General features: G+C 35.1%; 1 protein-coding gene and 1 pseudogene across 1 annotated transcript in view; one reads left to right on the top strand and one right to left on the bottom strand.

Annotated features, from left to right (window-relative positions):
• Positions 1–21,950, top strand: part of LOC149743954 (uncharacterized) — a 119,117-nt gene that overhangs the window by 69,938 nt on the left and 27,229 nt on the right. The window lies entirely within an intron of this gene.
• LOC149743955 (FUN14 domain-containing protein 1 pseudogene) lies at positions 2,033–9,474 on the bottom strand (annotated as a pseudogene).

The following is a 21,950-nucleotide window of genomic DNA, read 5'->3' as shown; positions in this document are numbered from 1 at the left end:
GTTAACAGAGGATTAGATGAAGGAAATTAATTAAAGCTTCCTAGCAACATTTTCCCCTTGAGCTATTCAGTATGCTAAAGTGGTGTGACAGGGTACCATCCTTTCTCTAAATCTACTCATTAAATAACTCAATTGAGTTTAAACACACATCCTTTTTTTAAAAAATTAGACCATAATTTTTCTCCTTGTCTTTCTAACCTGACCCCTTCGAGCCGCTGCCACCTCTGTGATTTGTAATTACCTTTTAGCTTCTAATAATAGGATGGTCACAAAGTGTGTCCATGTGTTTCAGAGTCCACCAATTCACTTCTTGAGACCTGTCTTCAATTGAGATGACAAATTTAAATAGGTTAGGGACATTTGTTTAACTAATCCCCTGGACAAATAAGTATCTAGAATGATTTCCTATATTAGATGAAATACAAGTCTATAAATCTTTTTAAACACTGCTCATGCCGCACTTGAATACTTGGAATAATAATCATTTTTCAATTTTATGTTTTAGAAATAAATAGATCTATTTCGGCTTTAAATTCTCACAAATTGTGATTTTCTCTGTTTTTAAGACATTGTTATAAATGTATTAATTCTTAGCTATTAAAAACTATTACTTATAATACAAAATAAAAATAATATTTACCAGTATTTATTGTTTGTGGATTTTTTTGTGTGTGTGTGTGGATTTTTTGATGATAGCTATTTTGACTGGTGTGAGGTAATATCTCATTGTATCGATAGTTTTGATCTGCATTTCTCTAATAATTAGCAATGTTGAATATCTTTTCATGTGCCTCTTGGCCATCTGTATATCTTCTTTGGGGAAATATCTATTTAGGTCTTCTGTGCATTTTTTGTTTGGGTTGTTTGTTTTGATGATATTAAACCACATGAGTTGCTTGTAAATTTTGCAGACTAATCCCTTGTTGGTCACATCATTTGCAAATATTTTCTCCCATTCTGTGGGTTGTCTTTTCATTTTGTTTATGGTTTCCTTTGCTGTGCAAAAACTTTTGAATTTAATTAGGTCCCATTTCTTTATTTTTGTTTTTATTTCCATTACTCTGGGAGACGGATCGAAAAAGATATTGCTGCAATTTATGTCAGAGAGTGTTCTGCCTATGTTTTCCTTTAAGAGTTTTATAGTTTATGGTCTCACATTTAGGTCTTTAATCTATTTTGACCTTATTTTTGTGTATGGCATTAAAGAATGTTCTAATTTCATTTTTTTACATGTAGCTGTCCAGTTTTCCTAGCACCATTTATTGAAGACACTGTCTTTCCCCCATTGTATAGTCTTGCCTCCTTTGTCGTAGATTAATTGACCATAGGTGTGTGGGTTTATTTCTGGGCTTTCTATCCTATTCCATTGTCCTATATTTCTATTTTTGTGCCAGTACCATACTGTTTTGATGACTATAGATTTGTAGTATAATCTGAAGTCAGGGAGCCTGATTCCTCCAGCACCGTTTTTCTTTCTCTAGATTGCTTTGGCTATTCAGGGTCTTTTGTGTCTCCATACAAATTTTAAAATCCACAAACAATAAATGCTGGAGAGGGTGTGGAGAGAAGGGAACCCTCCTACACTTTTGGTGGGAATGTGAATTGGTACAGCCACTATGGAAAACAGTATGAAGTTTCCTTAAAAAACTAAAAATAGAGCTACCATATGATCTTGCAATCTCACTCCTGGGCATACATCCAGAGAAGAACATGGTCTGAAAGGATATATGCACCCTAATGTTCATTGCAGCACTGTTTGCAATAGCCAAGACATGGAAACAACCTAAATGTCCATCGACAGAGGAATGGATAAAGAAGATGTTGTACGTATATACAATGGAATATTACTCAGCCATTAAAAAGAATGAAATCATGCCATTTGCAACAACATGGATGGACCTAGAGATTGTCATACTGAGTGAAGTAAGTCAGACAGAGAAAGAGAAATATTGTATTATATACCTTATATGCGAAATCTAAAAACAAATGAGACAAATGAACTTATTTACAAAATAGAAACAGACTCACAGACTTAGAGAACAAACTTATGGCTACCAGGGGGAAGGGTGGGGGGAAGGAATGGTTAGGGAGTGTGGGATTGACATGTACACACTGCTGTATTTAAAATGGATAACCAACAAGGACCTACTGTATATCACAGGGAAATCTGCTCAATATTATGTAACAACCTAAAAGGGAAAAGAATTTGAAAAAGAATAGATACATGTATATGTATAACTGAACCACTTTGCTGTACACCTGAAACTAACACAACATTGTTAATCAACTATACTCCAGGGAATTCTCTCATGGCCCAGTGGTTAGGGCTCTGCACTTTCACTGACTAGGGCCTGGGTTCAATCCCTTGTCAGGGAACTAAAATCCCACAAGCCGCATGGTGTGGCAAAAAAACAAAACAAAACAAAAAACTATACTCCAATATTAAATGAAAAGTTAAAAAAAAATATTCACAAAGGAAAACTTTATCTTCTTGGAAAAAAGGGAACATTTGACTATAACAATGACATATGAAAAGTAAAGTAGAATATAATATATCTTTTGAGTTGTATTAAATTTGATGTTTTCAGGTAAACAAGTACAAAATCCAGAGTTCCTTATTTTCTAATCTCGGTCAAATAAAAAGCTCAAGCTTTAAAATGTTATGATACCTCCTCTTTTGATGTCAGGGATGAAGATAAAAAGCTATCCCTCTAAAATTAGGGTTAGACTGTGCAGTCTTTCTTCTTTTTCTCATCAAGATATTATTCTTCTACACACAATTTCGATGAGGAAAACCAACCTGGATAAAGGAACATGACTTCTGTTTAAAATAATTATTTAGGAAATCAGAAATAGATGGTCAATAGCATGGTTGAATTAATAACACTCTGTTCAAAATAGAAATAAAATGTGTTCACACAGATAAATATAACTGTATTTTAAATATCAATATTATAATTAAACATGTATACTCTATGTGCACACAGGCATATGTGCACTTTCATACACACACACACACACACACACACACAAGGACTGTTTATCCAAATTGTTAACGTACTTTGCTGATTGCATTGTGGTAATAACTCTGAGAAAGCCAGTGTTATTATTCCTCATTAAATTGGACTATATCATCTGAAAGTAAAAAACATAAAGCTGATCACATTGACAAATTTTACTAATTTAAAAACATTGATACACCAATATAAAAAGCCACTGTTTATATGGTTAGCACATTTGTTAATCCATTATTTTAATCATTATAGGATTGACAGTTTCATTCTTCTGCAAGCCAGACACATTCGATTTTTGAATCAACCCTTCTAATAACTCAGATGTCTAAGATTAAACATTTAAAATAAGTTACAATGCAAATTTGACCAAGTGAAATGCATTTGGTGTGTTTCAGGATCATAACAATTAAGAGATGATAGCTATTGTTCTAAAATAAAATTCTATGAATGTAATATTTAATGAGATTCAGAAATATTATAACACATTCACGTAAAATTTTACTCCATCATTAGTGAGAAGCATAGTAATTCAACTGTCTTAAAGCATGTACATAACATTTTATTGCAGAAAGGATCAGAAACTTTTAAATTCTCACTGTGCATTGTAATGAAAGTTGTATTTACCTAACTAAAAATGTGAACTGCAAAATTGCAAGATTTCCTGTAGGAAAATATAATACCAGTTTCTTTGTGGAGTTTTTGATACATTGGTAAAGAGTATAATTACAATTGCAAACAATTATTTTGCTTGGACATTAAAAATAAAATAGTTTACCTAAATAGCAAATAATAGGAGTTTTGTCTTAATTAAATCACCTAGAAGTTCTGTCCTTGTAGTGTCTTTTTTTTTTTTTTTTTTTTGTGGTACGCGGGCCTCTCACCGTTGTGGCCTCTCCCGTTGCGGAGCACAGGCTCCGGACGCGCAGGCTCAGCGGCCACGGCTCACGGGCCTAGCCGCCCCGCGGCATGTGAGATCTTCCCGCACCGGGGCACGAGCTCGTGTCCCCTGCACTGGCAAGCGGACTCTCAACCACTGCGCCACCAGGGAAGCCCTCCTTGTAGTGTCTTTTAAATAGAATGAATCTCAAAATAATTCCAATGAATAAAGATAATGTCTTATGACATTCAAGTGCACCATTTCTAGTAAAATTCAGGTAATACGTTGGCAGCTGGTAGGAAGCTCCAAACACAGAAGTATTTCCACAGGGTTTGTTTAGATTTAGGTGGATTTCCTACAGTCACTGCGATTTTAATTCATCAGTCCTCTACAGTGGGATTTCTGAATATATAATCTGTACAGCATTTTCATCAGAATCAGCAGGAGTGCTTATTTCAAATGTGAATTCCTAGGTCCCATCAGAGACCAAATGAATCAAAATCTAGGTGGCAGAGCATGCATTTGCATTTTAATGATTTGTCCAAGTGATCCTCATGCACATTAAGTTTGAGAACGCATGTGCACCCTTAAATCCAAGTAAAGAATGTATGAAATATATATCAAGTAGTTCACAGAGTTGTTCGGTGAGCAAATGCTGTAAAATAAAACAAATAGTTTATATAATCTGACAATTATAACCTATTTCACAAACTTTAAGTACAAATGAGGAAGATTAAAAGGCTCAGAGTGTGCCAAGGTCACAGACCTCTTAGCCTTGGTGATTTTCAAGCTTGCCTGAAGAGTCCCCAGGAGGACTACAGGTACACTATAGATAACAATGTCACAATACAATCTACTGAATGAGAATCTCTTGGGGCAGAGGTCTGATAATCATTACGTTTAGCTATCTAGTCTGGTGACATTTATCATTAAGGAAGTTTGGAATATACTTCCTTGAGCATTCCCAGGCTGACACTACAAAACACTCATAATAATCTGAATTGCTAGTGTGGCATTATAGCCTTAGTTAGCCCAATCACTTTAATTTATGTCTCTAATATCTATTAACACCCTATATGCCATTACTTTTTACTTCAAAGGATTGGCTTAATACCGACATCTTATTACTGTTTTTACCTAGGATTGTTTTTAATGAATTATCATTAATGTACTCAATATTTGTACAATCTAATCTGTGAGCTGTCTGATATAATTTTCCTACATGAATTTTCAAAAGTTTCACTGCAGGGCTCCCCTGGTGGCGCAGTGGTTGAGAGTCCGCCTGCCGGTGCAGGGGACACGGGTTCGTGCCCCGGTCCGGGAAGATCCCACATGCCGCGGAGCGGCTGGGCCCGTGAGCCATGGCCGCTGAGCCTGCGCGTCCGGAGCCTGTGCTCCGCAGCGGGAGAGGCTGCAACAGTGAGAGGCCCGTGTACCGCAAAAAAAAAAAAAAAAAAAAAAGTTTCACTGCATATACAAATGCATTAATAGCATTTGTATTGAGAGTAGTTAGGGGAAATTGTCATATCTTATAATTTGACGAGGTGTGATCAGTAGTGATTTTTTCTCTAAATATTCACTTCCATATATTTTTCTATATATTTTCTATAAATTCAATATCTTGAAATATGTGTATATATTATGGCATGAGACAAACAAGCTTAGAAATGACTACTCTTATCAACACTCACATAAGTATATTGATTCAAGGCTTATAATTTTAAAAACGTCATAATGAATACAAGTGAAAACAGAAAAAGTAAAATCAGTCATCTCTCAGTTAAGAAAACATTTATACAACTGTTTAAAAATAACTGTAAAATTCAGTTGTATATATTCATTACTATACATGTAAAACCAAAAACTCAGTTCCTTAAAGGATTCTCCTTCAAGAATAATCTGTAGTTTAGAGTGGCTTAAATGTCCAGCTTCCTTGCCTGTTCTTTGCCAGTGTTTTCTGTGCTGGGAAGCAGAGAATGCAAAGGGCAGCACCGTATTCTGGTCCTGCAAGAGAAACAGAATGGTAAGATTTGGGAGATACAAGGTGCACTAATTATGTCACAGAGACTAGAACAGCAGTGATTTTTCCCCCATTATTAGTATTTTATATCAGTAGAATCTATTTAATATATTCAATAATTCTATTATTTCTAAGACCTTCCACAAAAGGGCATTACAATCCTTTTAGTTTATTGCAAACATATATATTTTTTAAAGTGGATTCACTTTATTTATTTTTTGGCTGCGCTGCAGGATTTGTCAGAAGACAAACAGTAAGTTGTGAGCTCCATTTTGCCCAACTACTTTTTTCTTCACACCCTGGAGAATCTGGTGTCTGGAACTGTAGAGACATCATCATGTTACCACCCCTTCTCCTCTCAGGTTGAATCCACTGTGACAGAACACTCATGTCCTTAAGAGGCAAGGCCTAGCAAATAGCCTCTCACAAATCCACTGAACATCACAATGTCCTGTTTGATAAATTCTGTTGCTGCTTCAATTATATTGCTGATTTCAGGTGCTGCTTTATTTGCTCATTTCTGAATCAGGTCTTCCTGCTTTCTTTATATCTTTTATCAACTCTGTCTCAGTTGATTTGCACATAGTTACTTTGACTGGTAAATCTGAAGAAGATGGCCAGCAGCCTACTGTTGCTGTAAGTTTTCCAACTTTCTGGAACAAAAATCCTGCACAATGGCCAGTGCAATCTGGATGGCTACTGAGTATTGTTCTACCGGAAGTGCCAAACTATGGCCAAACATAGATTCTACCAGCGGTGTCTTCATGTATACTGAGTTAGGTCCAATATGAATCATCATCACTTTCATATTCAGGTGAGAGAGATCCCATCTAGACTGGCCTGGCCTTGGAATCCAGAACCAAGTGAAGAGGACTCAGCTGTCAAACGGGGGCAAAGAGGGCCTGGGGTTGGAAGAAAGGGTCATAGATGCAGAAGTAAGCACTTCATGAAAACTAAGCAAATGGTATTTCTAGGTAAATCAGTCTTTCTGTGCTGGACTAATTAAAAGAACTTCACAGCTCTCTATCCCCAAGCTTTCTCACCCTCTGGAATTGAGGGCTTTTACTGCTTCCCCCATTATTTTTTTAATTAAGTAATGAATAGTATTTTATTATTATTATTATTTTTGGCTGCATGGTATGGCATACGTGATCTTTCCTCCCTGACCAGGGATTGAACCTGTGCTCCCTGAAGTAGAAGCATGGAGTCTTCACCACTGGACCCCCAAGTAAGTCCCTGAAGAGTATTTTATAGATAAGAAAACTTTAGCCTCAGCAGGGTAAATTTGAGGACAGTTCCAATAGCTAGTTTCCCAGAGATGCCCTTGAAGTGGTCCTTACAGTTTTTGCAAACTAGAATACCTGATAGTGTTTATCAGCGCAACACGTCAGGTGCAGTGTAAAGGTATGGGTACTGAAAAAGTAATATTGACCCTAACTATGCATTCACGCACAGGCATTTACAGATTTTTACCCAGGCTTTGAATTAAAAGATAGATTCTCTGAGTCTGATCAATGTCAGCCTCTTGAGATGCACTAAAATGAAATTCAGAAAAAGTTGAATAACTTAAACTACTCTGGAGTTACAGACAACTGAAGTAGAAAGCCTCTTAAGCAATGTGAGAGAAGAAAAAAAGGGGCAAAAATCTACCTACTAGCTTGGGTTGTAGAACTCATGTTTTTAGGAGTTGGGAGAAAAGAAACTTTGGAGCAGGTGTTTCATGTGACAGATCATTAGATCTGTTATCTAGGTCTGTATTAGATCTGTATAGTATCTATTGAGATACTACAGATGAGGAAAGATGTTAAGTGTATTTGCTTTGTATCATCAATGGAGATTTTTTGCTGCCTCTGAAAGCTTGCTGTCAAGATTTAATTTAATATTTAATTAATTTCCTCTCTGCCGATCTGTGATTTCCCTTAATGCCATTTCCTTTTCTAGAGAGATCACAGATTACTGTAAATTATTTGTGTTCAGTGAGGATGGGCATAACGGTAGTAATAATGAGAACAAGAATAGTGACTGGCCATTTATACATAAAATGAATTCTGTTAGAAACACCTATAAATATTGTACCAGCGTTATTAATTGGCTTAATAAGATCAATTGGCATAATAAGATCTAAGTTGTTTATTATAAATAAAATGAATAAAAATTCACTAGTCAGCAATAGATATTAGTATTTTTCTTTTTTAAAAATCTCTTCTTTGCTAGCCCTAAATGCTTTATTTCTTAGGGGTCTAATGTTGACTTCACTAGTCTTAGTGGAGTTACCAGCTTGTGGCTGAATCACGCTCACTCTAGTATTCAGACATGGTTTGACACATCTAAATTAGGGTGAGGAAGATTATTCCAGAATATCGAGGCTCTCTTTTGTCAGGAATTGGGGGATGGGGACTTATTCTGAATAAAGAGGAAGTGAAGACTGGAAAGGTTACTTGGTCAACAGAGAGAAAAGATTAGCCTGAAAATAGAAACTGTCATTCCCAACATTCTCAAGCTCAGACTGCATCAACATATGAATACTTGGCACTAAGTAAATGGTTATAAAAAAACACATCTAATTCCCAGTCTGTAATCTACCAGTGACATTAAAAAATAAGATAACACCACTGGTGATGATGTAAGTGTTGTTTTCGAGAAGGGCTGCTAGTACAGCTTATGATAGCATCTTAATAAACAAAATATTAGTTTTGAGTTGTAATGAGGATTAAAACTTAGATTGAGAATCAAGCTTCTCTGCATATATGTATGTATAAGGAAAATCTATTTTTCCTTAAAACACCTGCATTGTATCACTTTAGAGGTAAAGGATGGTTTTTTCCCTTCTTAAATCTCCTCTTGATAAATATATTTTCATTGGAAGATGTTTTAAGTAGTCCCTCATCTAAGTGGAAAGATTACAGGTACCATAACAGGGAATCTTCAAGAATATAAGGAAAATATTTTAGTCCGAATCAGTTCTTACATGAGATGATATCAAGTCACTAGTTAATTTCTAGAAAGAATAAATGCCATGGGCATAGAAAAATAGGAACTGATGAATAAGAAAGGCAATCTTCATCAAGGTTTGTTTCTTGGAATATGTATAGCTAGAGCCTGTATGACACTTTTCGTTTTATTTTAATTGCTAATACAATTTTTCTATATTTTAAAAATTGATATTGTTCATATTAAGAACATTTATTTGAAATGTCTTACAAAGCATTCTAACACATCCTGAAACAGTGTAGTTTTTCTTTAGCTGCTGTACTACCTCTCTACCCTCCCTCAATAAAACACACAAAACACCTTACTACAACCTTAATACTTTAAAATATTTTTAAAAACTCTAAAATTACAGCTCAAATAATTATTTAACCAATAAAAATAACATTATTTTATGAGACTCATTTTAGGGAGTATTAGTTATTACCTTGTAATTCTACATTTTTTCTCATTCTTCCCTTCCATTTTATTTCCGCTCCTCTTTTAGCATACCTTCATACGTCTGTCATCATTTTGCTCACGAGAAAAAAAGGTGGCATTTTTAAATATCAAGTAATATGTGTAATAGCTTTGCTAAACATTTCACCACCAGTTTGTTGCAAGAGATTTATAAATCAGATTTTCATTAAAAAGGAGAAAGAATCAACACCATATGTTGTGCTAAATCCTATGCAGCTGCTGCTACAGCAGCTTAATGTGTGAACTAGAAGGCATTCAGTACTCTGTGTGATATACAGGACTGTAACTTCTTTCAAATGTTGTGATTTTTTTTAATATTAAGATTAAAATCTAAGAAAACATGGTAAAATGGAATAACTTAGAAGTGTTAACATTTATTTTATAGAAAAGAGAGTTGCTAAATGGGTATCTATAACTGAAATTAAAATACCCAAGTACTCTTGAAATTGAAATAGAAAAGCAGGCTCAAACAAAAATGTTGTATATTAATGCAGCTCCTCTTGTAATCTGACCTTCATTGCAATGTACTTTTGCCTAAATATCCATCTAGTTGGCATTTTTATTACAATTCTGCAAATGGAAAGAGAGCAAATGAACCATTTACTGCCTTTATTTTCTAAGTATAATCATGTTTCTGTTTTCCATTCAATGATAGCCAACTCTTTTCCACTCCAACATAAAACATTCTTGAGTGTTAATGATCAGTTATGGTAAGAGGTTGATATCGTACCCCATGCTCATTTATATTACAATGTACAGAATGTCAGAATCAGTTATTTATAAACTTTAGTTGAGAGGTCAGGAAATAATACCCTAATGTAAAACTGTGCATATTTTAAATAATATTTATGGGCCAACCACATATGAGATATAAACACTACCCTACATATACATCTTAAATTTATTAGATTTGAAGTAACAACACTGAAGGAGGAAAATCATTTTTAAAAGCACCATAAAGCAAGACAGTAATTTTCTTCTTAAGTGTGCTTTTTTTAGATTTGTTTTTTATTGGGGTAATGTCAGTTTATGACATTATGTAAGTTCCATGTGTACAACATGGTATTATCTACTTCTGCATACTTTTCAACATGTTCACCACCAAAAATGTAGTTTCTGTCCATCACCATACAGCTGATCCCATTAAATGTGCATCTGCACATGGAAATTACATGCTTCTCTTTCATTGAAAAGAAACACCTCATGATAATGATGATTAATTTTCCTATGTTAATATAAATTTGCATTATTTCTGCATGTATCATGATAGAACAGAATGAGTTCATGAATTAGTGTGAAAAAATGTTTCCTTGCTATAGAAATAAGACAGGTGGCTATTTTCCATCTAGTATAAGGACATTATAAGAGCAATCTATAGACCAATATTCTTAATGAATATAGACAAAGAATGTTCAAAAAATACTTGGAAAAAATGCATCCAACAATATATAAAAAATGAATATATATATTCATTTATATATATAAAATGAATCCAAAAAATGAATATATATATTCATTTATATATATAAAATGAATCCAAATATATAAAAAATGAATCCAACAATATATAAAAATAAGTATATACGGCTAAATGGGCTTCATCCAGAGAATGCATTGGCAGTTTTATACGTAAAAACTATCGATATAATATACTCTATTTAAATGACACACAGCACATGATCATCTCTGATACTGATATAGTCGGATATTCACAGTATATTCTCTATTTAATGCCTACTAGGATGACTAAAGTCAAAAGGACAGATCATAAAACTAGCTGGCCAGGATGTTGAGAAATTGGTGGTAGGAATGTAAAATGATACAGACTCCATGGGAAATAGTTCAGCTGTTTCTCAAAATGTTAAAAATAGAGTTACCATATAATCCAGAAATTCCCCTCCTCGGTATTTTCATATGTATATACCTATGAATAATAAAAACATATATCTACCATAACTTCTCTTCACTTTTTCACAGCAGCATGGTTTATTAATAGACAAAAAGTAGAAATAATCTAAATGTCCATCAACTGATAAATGAGCAAATAAAATGTGTTATATCCATACAATGAAATATTATTCATTGTAAGAATTAAGTAATGATACATGCTACAATATAGAAAAACCTTGTAAATTTTATTCCAGATATAAAAAGACATCCACAAATACGACATATTGTATGAGTCCATTTATACAGCATAATTAAATTAGTAATTCACAAAAAGGGGCATATTAAAATATTCAAGTGAATTAGAAAATATTCAACTAAACAATTCACTTACAAATAACACTTGGGACAAAAAAATACTCAGGAAAATAGAAAATATTTTAATGAGTAAATATGGAAACACAGTAGATCAAAATTTGTTCAATAGAGCTAAAACAGTCTTGAGATATGTGTCTTTAAGTATTTATATTAGAAAAAAAAGAATTATGAATACAATGACTTAAATTATTCCCTTAAGATGCTGGAAAAAGAAAATCAAATTAAACCCAAAGAAAGTAGAAGAGAGAAAATTAGAAAGGTAAGAGTTGAAATTAATAAAATAAGATAATTGTACCTATAATAATTAACAATAATAATTAGATTAAAATTTTAAAGAGAAAATGTAATAAAATAAAAATCTATGAACTCAAAATAAATTTCATTAATTGATTTCTATGATAGACTATTGATGGAATTCTCATCTTCATTTGTGTTCTTCCATCTCTGATGTTTCACCTTCTTTTAAAAGCTTACATAATTAGGTCAGCCACACAAGAATAATCTCCCTTCTGCATAACACACAGTTAGCTTATTAGTAAACTAATCACAGAAGTGATATCCCATTATATTCCAGACTACACCCACAGTCAAGAGAAGGAGATTATATAAGTCATTTACACTACAGTGCAGGGATCTTAGGGGAATATCTTAGAATCTTCTCTATCACATGATTAGAATATACAGACATGAGGGAATTCCCTGGTGGTCCAGTGGTTAGGACTCTGGGCTTCCACTGCAGGGGGCCTGGGTTCAATCCCTGGTCAGGGAACTAAAATCCTGACAGTCACATGGCACAGCCAAAAAAAACAAAAACAACAACAACAAAAAAACAGGTATGAATTACCATGATTAGTTGTGTACTTATTTTGTGTGCTATTTCCATAGTTTACATTAATCATTAAAAAATTATTTTTAAGTATTCTTGAAGCATTAAAAATGAGCTACTGGGCTTCCCTGGTGGTGCAGTTGTTGAGAGTCCACCTGCTGATGCAGGGGACGCGGGTTTGTGCCCCGGTCCGGGAAGATCCCACATGTCATGGAGTGGCTGGGCCCGTGAGCCATGGCCGCTGAGCCTGCGCGTCTGGAGCCTGTGCTCCACAACGGGAGAGGCCCCAGCAGTGAGAGGCCCGTGTACTGAAAAAAAAAAAAAAAAAATGAGCTACTGTTCTAGGGGGTACACTAATTTTGTTAAACATTTTAGTCTAGAAGCCTCCTTCATCTTTGCTTCTGGTAGCAACTCCCAAAGGAAATCACTATCCTGATTTCTGACAATATAGATTATTTCTCTCAGGCAATTTTGAAAATCAGTTCTGGAATTAGTCTTTCCAGTTTTTATCTTTACATCTTTCCTTCTTTTCCATTGCTTCAAAATTGACATCTCATCCTCCTCCCACAAACAATAACAACAACAACAAAATATATATATTTCCTTAGAGAAACCGAATGATTCTTAGAATTAGGAGGGGAGCAATGTTATTTACCAGCAGAGTGTTACAACGATCTGCCCCAGCGCCCTTCCTTACCCCAGCATGCATTTCATTAAGAGTTTGCTATGTCAAATAAGTACAAAAATATTGAGAGCGCAGATAGCATGTGGAAGGTCATCGTTGTTGCTTGTTTATTTTTCTGCACTTGTTGCCTTTTCTACTGATATAGAGAAACTGACAGAAAAATCTTGTCTCTAACACCATTTACATGTTTACAAATTTGATGATAAGCTTAATTTTATAATAAATACTATTTTTTCTTGAGTTTCCATCTACATGCCACTCAACAGCATTTGGCCTTTACTTCATATTTTCAGAGGAGTCATTATTACTAAATTTTGTGGGTTTTAATATGTTCCTTTGACATCCATAAATCTAGCTTCAATAATAAACATTAGAAAGAGGCAGATGGAAAAAAACAAAAGAATAAATTTTAAAAATTGAAAAAGAGCAAAAAGTTGCAAAATAGGGAAAATAAGAAAGGTCTATACTGCCTGAAAAATATCAGTTGTATTTGAGTGTTATTAATGTCATAGTAGATATTTTACGTATTGATTAATTTAATTCATGACTAAAATTAATAATTTTTTATCTTCTCAAATATCCTGGTGTTCCACTGGGCTTATCAAAACCCAGTATTTATTTTACTATTCCTAAATCCAGGCATTAAAAATTACAAGTTAATTCTGTTAAAAATGTGTCCTTATATCTTGTTAATGGTTATTTAGGAGGCTTTACAACATGAAATTTTATGTTAATACTAAAATAGATTTCTACTATGTGAAGATACCCAAATTTAGTGCAGTGCACAAAGTTTTATGAGATATTTCCTGTTATGCTCTGCCAATATATACAGTTTATGATTTTTAATTTATTTTTCATGATATTTATGATTTTTTATTCATTTAAAACATTTTTCCTTTTCAATTTGATTAGTTTTACAGCTATTCACTAGTCTCTTCTCAATCTTTCTCCCTTTCATTCATTCTTTCTTTCTTTCCTCTTTTTAATTTCCTGACTATGTCATTATTGCAATTTTTCATTTTGATCTTGTAGTCTATTTGGCCATACAAACTCTAGAGCTTCTCATAGGAGTGAATGAAACCTCTATTTCAACTACATCAAGGTTCAAACTCTCATTGTTTCCTTTCCTTTATGGCAATTGTGACTAAGAGCACCGTCTGATACATCTCATGCAAATAAATGTCTCCAATTTGGTTTCCAGAGGACCTCAATCCAGCATCGTTTTTAATACATCAACTCCTTTCTTCCTATCTAACCTCTATCTTCCTATCCAACCTTCCTATCTAGCACAGATCATTGCTGTTCCTGACAACCAAACTTGCACTCTCTACTTCACGCTTCACCAGTTCTCACTGACAATCATTACGAAATTGAAAATGGGTACAAGGACATCATGTCTTTGCAGAAAGAATGCACATACCTCCAGCAGATGTTCCACTTGGAGCAGAGAGAAGGCAGGAGAGTCACTGTGAAACCATCCTCCCTAGTTCATTTTCTACAAATGAACACGTAAGAGGCTTCCAACTGTTAAATGCTTAAATCTAGTGGTATGAAGCCAAAATGGTGCAAGAAGTAATGCCTGCATCCCACCCACGTCTTTAAAAAACACTAAAAAGCTGGAATGGATAATAAATTCACAAATTTAAATGATAAAAAACTTAAAGAGGTTCACTTTATATCACGCTTGTGTCATTTGGAAGCAGAGTGAAAATCTACAATGACATATTTGAACTCAGAGAATTTCTACAGAATCTGCTTTCATATATCCTCTTCTGAATTACATTTTGCATTAGGTTCCCATAGAAATCCTGAAATTTATAGTTTTATTACAATTGGTTTTTATGACCTTTACTATTCTATCTAACTGATTTATAAATAAGGAAACATTTTTAAACAAGTGCTATTGTGTTAAAATAATGTCAATGTATTTAATTAAAATTTAAATGAAAGAAAACATCCACCCTCTAGAAAATCCTTCTACAATTTTTCCTTAAATTCCAGGTCACCATGCATCACACAGTGGACGAGGTAGTAAAAAGAGAATATCAAGAATTGAAATATTTAAGCATAAGCAATTCAGAATTTGCAAGAAAATTCTTAAGCAACCTTTAGAGTAAAATATATGGTTTGAATTAGTTGAGCATATTAGAAACGGTTGCCCATGTGAGGCATAAAATGAGGAAAGGAATAGTTGCCGATATGAATAAAGTGTGTGTGTGTGTGTGTGTGTGTGTGTGTGTGTAGAAGGAGATACAAGGGGAGGAGTAGTATTGATAAAGATGACTTAACTAAAGGTGTTGGTTTGCATAGTTATAAGAAATAAGCATGACTCTGAAAAGAACTCATTCTGCTAGTTACAGAAAAGTCTTAGATGCCTAAGGGATTTAGTTTGATGACAGAGGTACTACAAAATAAAGGCATTTTGTGAAACAAATTAAAGCAGGAACACAAGCCCAGAGTAGAGCAATGGAAGGTACTGGATGTAAGTGGACACTGAAGTAGAAATTGAAGACTTCAAGTCTGGGCAGAGGGCAGACTGGGCATGATCTACAGATGCAAAAGAAAAGTCTAGGGTAAGAAGAGGCACAAGAGCAATAGAAAGACAGCTTTTTGTTTATGACTATTAAATTTGTGTGGTTGGGAGAAAATGAAAGTGGAGATACCTTGAAGGTAGCTTTGAATAGATAATTAGAGAAACAAAAAATTAGAGCACTGGTTGTTAATATGAGGTTTGTGGCCACAAACGTGATAGTTAAAGCATAAAAGTAGATGAGCAATTTGGGAGAAGTATTCATTGAGGAGGATGGAGCTGTGAGCTTAGACTATCCTTTGGACAATAAACTCAGAAAAAAATGTCATATACACTACTGAACAGAAACTTGCTTACTAGTGAAAAATCTGTGCCATAGCAAACCTCCCCAAGTCTGCACTAAAGAAAATAAATGGTTTAAACACTTTTACTACTTGCCTGCCGTATGTTATTAATTGCACTGACTGAGTGAGTGACTACTTGTGCAACTGCTATAAAGTGAACTAAATTTCAGGAATAAAAAATATATGGCATTCATTGAGTCAAAATTAAAGTTGACTATTAAATGAAATATGTTGAAAAGCATTCATTTTAAAATGCACTTTAACTTCTGGGGTTGAAAGTATTTTTCATATTTATAGCAAAATTCATTCAACTATATTTATCTTACAAGAGAATAAAACAAGAGGGATATAATTCAAAACTTGCAGAGGCTGGAAACTTTCTATTTGATAAATTTCTAGAATTTATTGATTAAAGATATCTGTCATAGATGTGATAATATTTTTATTTTATTTTTGTTCTTATTTAACACATAGTTTTCACACCCTTTTAAGTGAAAACTTTAGAGGATTTACTAATTATTATAAAAACATTATAAAAAGTATTTAATGACCTCCAACTATTAAAACTATAATCATGGCTAATTCAGGTTATGAAATAAATCTATTAACAGACTTAGCTTTGCAGGATAAATCATATACAAGATAAATAAAGAAAATAAGAACACATTTGACCAATTTCTTATTTCTGATAGAAATACACCAGTAACTTATCTTAATATTAATGAAAAAATGAGTATTTTTGTATCATTGTAGAAAGACTTTGAAAACACTTTCATAAGCGCACATGGAAATTCACTCTGACGCTACTTCAAATAGGCAAATAGGAAAATGGTGAAGAATCATTTACATAATGGACAAATGTAAATTCATTCGAGTTGTAGAGAGAAGCTCCCTGCTGTCTTGATTATATTATGCTTTCCTGTCACTACATAAGCTCACACAAAACTGAAAAAAAATTAACATTGTGCAGTTATAAGTCTGAAGCAAAGGAACACCAGTGCAACTTTTCATTGGTTTCTTCACCCTTAAAATCTCAGCTCATGAATTATCCTTGCTACAGATATTTGACACACAAAATCATTTTCTTGGAAGATATGGAATGGCATATATGAGAATCCCAGCTTTAACTGCTAACTTTAAAGAATTTAAGGTAAAGGAAATTACATTTTATTGTGGTTGCTCATGATTGTTTGTTCAATGAGTTGTCACAGAATCCAATTTCCACATTACCCATTTTCTGTGTAATAAATTGATTCTTTTGTTTCATTTATGGGGAAGTGATATTTCTACAGTCTTCTTAACTTATTACAAAATGTATTTCATAAATCACCAGTCTTATGGAGGATGAAACATCTGTTTACATAATAGTACTTGCTCAGTTTTAAACAGTTATAAGTACGTGACTTGGCAACCAGTTGACAGTATGAGAAATATATTTCTAGTGATATTTATTTCATGACACAATTCTGTCGCACATAAATAAAATGAAAAATAATCTTAAAAGGTAGGAAATACATACAAAATAAACACAAATATAGCATTCATAACCCACAGAAGCTCAGTGTTCTAGAATTACTCTATCAATTAATATAAATCAAAGGCTAAACTCCCTCTCCCCTCATTTCTGTAAATGGAGAGTATACTAGTGTAGGGGTGATTAGCTAAGTCTACCAACTCTGACTCTCTGCGACTTTCATTTGTAAGAAGTTTGATCTTTGGCAAGTTTCTTAAATTTTTGGTGACTCAAATTCTTCACTGAAAACAGAGGGAACAACAGTTTTACCTCATACATTATAGTGATAATTAAGTGATAATCCAGGTAAAGCACTTCAACAATACCTGAGTCAGATAGCGTGCATTAATGTTGGCAGTCATTATCATTGTTTATATTATTACAACTACCACTATTGTTGTTGGTTTTATTATTATAAATATACTTTAAAATTTTCCAAGGGAGTTCTATTCCAGCTCAATCTGAAATCACCAAAATTGAGGCTTATTTTTTGCAACTGCTGACATCCTACCACTAATGTGTCCTTTGCATTACTCTCCAAATTGTCAATAACAACTTTGATTGTATTCAGTAAACAAAATATGGGCATTAAGGAGGTGTTGGGTTGCACCCCACTGGCCTTCAAGGCCTGTAGTTGCCCAGCTTCAAGACAAAGAAAGAGCCCGGAGTCAGTGACAGAGACATCAATGGTTTAATGGATAGCGGGATCTTATACTTCTGAAGCAACACCCCACCATGTGCAGCAGATGGTGGGCAGCACATGGTGCCAGTCTTTGCTCCTGGGGGGAAGAGGAGATTGCCACTTATAGGGGGAATTGAAGTCAGGTTAGCTCATTGGTTACCAGGGAAACTAGCAGCGGGCATGCCCCTCACCTCCTCTTTGATAAGAACAATCTCTAGCTGGGGCCTGGGGACAGTATGTAGGAAGGTCAGTCATGTGAGTAGGGTGTAGCTAGACCCCAGGCACTGGTCTAGCTGGGGATGTACAGAGAGCAAGAGAACAGCAACTTCCAGTGACCTGACCACACAGGAGAGAACTCATAACCAAACACAAAACAGCAAATGACTTAACTGTGGAATCTTTGGCATCCTTATCTTCCTCAGTTTATCCATAGAACCCAATCATCCCCTTGTAGTTCATTACAGCCTTTTGCGTTCAAATCTTTCTTTTTTTCTTATTCCAAGTTACCACACATTCTAGGCTTATCATAAACTAAAGAAAATGTAAAAATCCCTTTAGAAGAAAGCTAATTTAATATTTATTATTTCAATTCAGACTTGCAGGAGATAAAGTGGAGTGCGAGAAGATGGTCACGTCCCAGGTCTCAGGCGAGTCCCTGGGACGGCTGCCAAGTGTGGATTCTTGGCTTCGCACAGGAAAGAGTTCAAGAGAGAGCTATAGTAAAGTGAAAGAAGGTTTATTCAGGGAGATACATACTCCACAGAGTGTGGGCCATCTCTGAAGGTAAGAGGCCCCAGGGTACAGGGTTGTCAGTTTTTATAGGGGTGAGTAATTTCATAGACTAATGAGTCGGAGGATTATTCCAACTATTTGGGGGAAGGGATGGGGATTTCCAGGAATTGGACCACCGCCCACTTTTTGGTCTTTTATAGTCAGCCTCGTAACTGTCATGGTGCTGGTGGGTGTGTCATTTAGCATGCTAATGTATTACAATGAGCATATAATGAAGCCCAAGGTCCACTGGGAGTCAAATCTTCCGCCATCTTGGACCAGGTTGGTTCTAAACAGTTTTTGTCATGTCCTATGGCTATATCATTCTTTTAAAGGTTGTGCCCTGCCCCCTTCCCTCCTTATTCAAGACCATTTGTCGTTTATTGATTTACTTAAACAAAACAAATAAACCAATTTTTTTTTTTTCTGCACAGGGTCTGGTGCTGTCAGGCAGCAGGCTTTGTTGGGAAAGAACACAGCTCAGGAGCAGGGTATCTGGGAGGCAGAGCCTGCCTTGATTACAGCGGCTCCGAATTCTTTTTTTTTTTTTTTTTTTTTCTGTACGCGGGCCTCTCACTGTTGTGGCCTCTCCCGTTGCGGAGCACAGGCTCCGGGCGCGCAGGCTCAGCGGCCATGGCTCACGGGCCCCAGGCGCTCCGCGGCATGTGGGATCTTCCCGGACCAGGGCACGAACCCGCGTCCCCTGCATCGGCAGTTGGACTGTCAACCACTGCGCCACCAGGGAAGCCCCCAATTCTTTAATCTTTGCTTCTCCTCTTTGAGGTGCTTGTCTTGCTCCCAAAATCATTTTTACTCCAACAGTAAATTCTGTAAGTTGCTTAAGACTTATATGCATTTGAATATAAAAATTATTTTCCTATAACCAAAAAAAAAATTAAAGTATTGCAAAAGTCAGCCTCCATCCTGTATAGAACTTTGTAAATTTGAAGTTTTGTATCCATGTACTTTCTTAGCAGCAATTGATTTCCTTGAGATAAACCCAGTTCATGATGGGCGTCTCAGGCTTTATGATAACTGGCTGCCCTGTGTTAAATAAAGCACTTCATCTTTGCTAAGGCAAGGTATCAAAAAGAAGTGATGTCTCAGAAGGAAAGTTATATGTAGGAACTATTATAGCTTTCTCCAAAATTCCAAAACTCCATTCTGTGAATCATTTATACCAGCCTGCAAAAGGTTCAATACATTTGTTTTCTGCCATAAACACTTAAAACAAAATTGGATCCGTTGAGTCATATGGTCCAAGCAGAACAGCTTTCTTGGCAGATGGACATGTTGCAGAAACTTAGTCTCACTCAAAACTGGCAGCTTTTCAGGATACTAAATAAATGAGTAAGAATAATACAGCAAAGTGAGATATATGTGGCATTCCAAATCTAAAGAGACCCATAGACTGTTAAAACTTTTCTCAATAGTAGAGGGACAAGATGCAGCAATTTATCTCTCATCTTGGAAGGGATATTTCAACATTCCTATGAGATGGAGCCCCTAGAAATGTCACCAAGGTGGCAAGTCCCTGAATTTTGTGGGATGCATTCCCAAATTCTAACATGCATGTCAAAGTCTCTAGAGTTGCTGATACTTCCTCTTCATCAGATGCAAAATCACCGCATCATAAATGTAATGTATAAACATGACATAAACATGAAGCAACACCCCACCATGTCATGCATGTCAAAGTCTCTAGAGTTGCTGATACTTCCTCTTCATCAGATGCAAAATCACCGCATCATAAATGTAATGTATAAACATGACATCCTTTTGAATTGAGAGGTGTTTCAGGTCATTACAGACTAACTTCTAACATGCATGTCAAAGTCTCTAACGTGCATGTCAAAGTCTCTAGAGTTGCTGATACTTCCTAACATTCTAACATGCATGTCAAAGTCTCTAGAGTTGCTGATACTTCCTCTTCATCAGATGCAAAATCACCGCATCATAAATGTAATGTATAAACATGACATCCTTTTGAATTGAGAGGTGTTTCAGGTCATTACAGACTAGACTATGACAGAACGCTTAACAGTTAATATACCCCTGAGCTAGAATAGTACAATTGTGTTTCTGGCTCTACCTGCTGAAAGCAAACTACCTCTTTGCTCAAAAGTTTAGAGAAGAAAAGCATTGTCCACATCTATCATTGCCTATCAGTTGACAGGAGATGTAATGATTTGCTCCAGCAATGAAACTACATCTAGATTAGCAGATGCAATTGGAATCACTGCATGATTATATTTTCAATAATCTCATTTCATAATGGTTATTTACATCTGTCCTCTGCACAAGCAAAATAGGTAAGTTGAATTAGCTGTGGTAGGAATAAACTCCAGCATTTTTAGGGGCTTGATAGTGACGTTAATCTCTGAAATCCCTCTTGGGATGTGATGTTGTTTCCGGTTTTATATTTTATGTGTAAAGGAAGATCTAGGGGTTTTCACTAGGCTTTCCCTACCATAACAAAGCCCTTTCCACGGGTTAAAGAACCAAGTCCGCTGATGAGCATGTGCTATCTGATTATGTATTTTGGAACTCAGAAGATAGTCACGGTGTGGGTTTAGGTGTCCACTGGGTCTACTATGAAATGGACACACTCCATTGATTATGTGACCTTCATAAGCCTCTCTTCTGACTAGTACATTACAGTTCTATTTTTATCTCCAGGCATCAGTGGGAGGTCAGAGTCAATGTCAAATGCCCTTGAAAAGTCTGATAATTTCACCTTCACCAGTTCATAGTAACCATGGTAAATATTTGCAGGTCTTTAGGGAAAAGCTAGGAGAAATATTAACAATATCCATTTTGGGCTATATAGCTAGGTCTTTCCTCAAGTGGACTCAGTCTTCTTTTCATTAAAATGACTCTGGTTACTGTAAACTGGTTGAGGGATGTCTGTGACTGTATTGTGTTCTAAAACAGATCACGGTTAACACATTTGGGAATTTTTACTTTTACAAATTT

Source organism: Delphinapterus leucas, unplaced genomic scaffold (genome assembly GCF_059928025.1).
Source record: "Delphinapterus leucas isolate spDelLeu-1000000601 "Yukka" unplaced genomic scaffold, BTC_Dleu_Yukka2 spDelLeu_asBTCV2_sq40, whole genome shotgun sequence".
In the NCBI taxonomy this organism is placed as follows: Eukaryota; Metazoa; Chordata; class Mammalia; order Artiodactyla; family Monodontidae; genus Delphinapterus; species Delphinapterus leucas.
This window is presented reverse-complemented; position numbering and strand designations above follow the sequence as displayed.